The sequence below is a fragment of the Apium graveolens genome, chromosome 1, assembly GCF_009905375.1.
Source record: "Apium graveolens cultivar Ventura chromosome 1, ASM990537v1, whole genome shotgun sequence".
Taxonomy (NCBI): Eukaryota; Viridiplantae; Streptophyta; class Magnoliopsida; order Apiales; family Apiaceae; genus Apium; species Apium graveolens.
The window spans coordinates 37,178,593-37,180,604 of NC_133647.1; the positions used below are offsets into that span (position 1 = coordinate 37,178,593).

Genomic DNA, 2,012 nt, shown 5'->3' on the forward strand with positions numbered 1-2,012 from the left:
ATTCAATTGGTACAGAATTCAGTCCAATTTGGGGGTTCTCCAACAGAAGATCCAAATATGCACATCAGGGTTTTCATAGAGATCTGTGACACCTTCAGGTTCAATGGTGTATCTGAGGATGCGGTGAAACTGAGACTGTCCCATTCTCTTTGAGGGACAAGGCTAAGAGCTGGTTACACTCTCTACCAGCTGGTTCGATTGCTACTTAGGAAGATCTTGCTCAAAAGTTTCTCACTAAATTCTTCCCTATGACAAAAACAGCTGCAATTAGGAATGCTCTTACTCAGTTTGCACAATAATCAGGGGAATCGCTAGGTGAAGCTTGGGAGCGGTATAAGGAGATGCTTAGGAAGTTTCCTCATCATGGAATGCCTAATTGGATTATCATCAATTGCTTCTATAACGGTTTTGGAGCATAGTCAAGACCCATGCTCGATGCAGCATTAGGTGGAGCCTTATGGACTAAGAGCTATAATGAAGCTTATAAAGGTGCAGGTCAATCTTCGAATGAAAAATCTAAATTGGAGGATTTGAGGCTTATGTGCAAAAACCAGGCTCTTATATGCAAAAGCCAGGCTCTTTCTATTAAGACTCTGGAAAACCAAATAGGGAAAATTGCTAACGTCTTATTAAATTGACAACCAGGAACACTTCCTAGCGATATAGAGGCCAATCCAGGCGAGAGGGAAGTCAAAGAATAGGTGAACGCCATCACCTTGAGATACGGAAAGGTCGCAAGCCCCCAAATTCAGCAAGATGAAGAGTCTAAAAATTTTGTCTAGAATACAGGTGCGTCTGCACCCTTACCAATTCTAGAAAATGAGATTGTAGCTGAAAAAGTTGTGCAGAAGGATGCCGAGGTGGAACCAAAGAAGAAAGTTGTTGAAAACACTCCTCCTGAGGGTAATACATGGGAGAAACAAGTCTATCCACCTCTTATATATCTTAAAAGACTTTAGAAGCAGAAGTTCGACAAGTAGTTTGCCAAGTTTCTGGAAGTTTTCAAGAAGTTGCGCATCAACATACATTTTGCAGAAGCTCTAGAACAAATGCCGAGCTATGCGAAGTTCATGAAAGGTATTCTCTTGCGGAAGGTGAAGCTTGAGGAGTTGGAAACTGTTGCTCTAACGGAGGAGTGTAGTGCAGTTCTGCAACAGAAATTGCCTCTGAAGCTTAAAGATCCTGGAAGTTTCAATATTCCTTGCACTATTGGGAACTTGTCTTTTGATAAGTGCTTGTGATTTGGGAGCTAGCATCAATCTGATGTCCTTGTCTATATTCAAGAAGCTTGGTCTACCTGATCCGTAATCGACATATATGTTATTACAACTAGTTGATCGTTCCATCGCTTATCCGCGAGGAATAGTGGAGGATGTCTTGGTTAAGGTGGACAAACTCATCTTCCCTGCTGATTTTATAATTCTGGACTTTGAGAAAGATAAGAAGATTCCCATTATCTTAGGGAGACCATTCTTAGCTACTGGCCGAACTCTGATCGATGTGCAGAAGGGAGAGCTTACAATGAGGATTCTAAATCAGGAAGTCACCTTTAATGTGTTCAAAGCAACAAAATTCCCAACTGGTGAAGAGGAATGCTTTAAGGTAGAGATGGTTGATTCTGTAGTGAATTCAGAACTTGAGCAAGTGCTAAGGTCAGATACCTTAGAGAAATCCTTAATAGTGGAATCAGTTATTGAAGATGAAGAAGGAGCAGAGCAACTACAGGTTTTGAATGCACCTTCGTGGAAGAGGAAGTTGGATATGCCATTCGATTCTCTTGGGTTAGTAGAGCTAAAAATTTCTCAGGAGCGTCTCGAGCAGTCTATTGAAGAAGCTCCCACACTTGGGCTTAAACCGCTGCCAGATCATTTGAGTTATGCATTTTTTGGTGCACCCCCTGATAAGGAGTTGGAATATATCTTTGATAATCTAAAGGGTGACCGGTCGGTTCCTCCCGTGCTTACAGAGGATTTCCCTCGTGCACCACAGACAGTCGATAGATTTGGTCTTGG

The 2,012-nt window shown here is 41.9% G+C and overlaps 1 non-coding gene across 1 annotated transcript; it reads right to left on the reverse strand.

The window, feature by feature from the left end:
- Positions 1 to 263: 263 nt before the first annotated feature.
- Positions 264 to 370, reverse strand: LOC141683349 (small nucleolar RNA R71). The gene has a single exon (XR_012560242.1). It is a non-coding gene; the product is annotated as a small nucleolar RNA R71 (small nucleolar RNA).
- Positions 371 to 2,012: the final 1,642 nt, after the last annotated feature.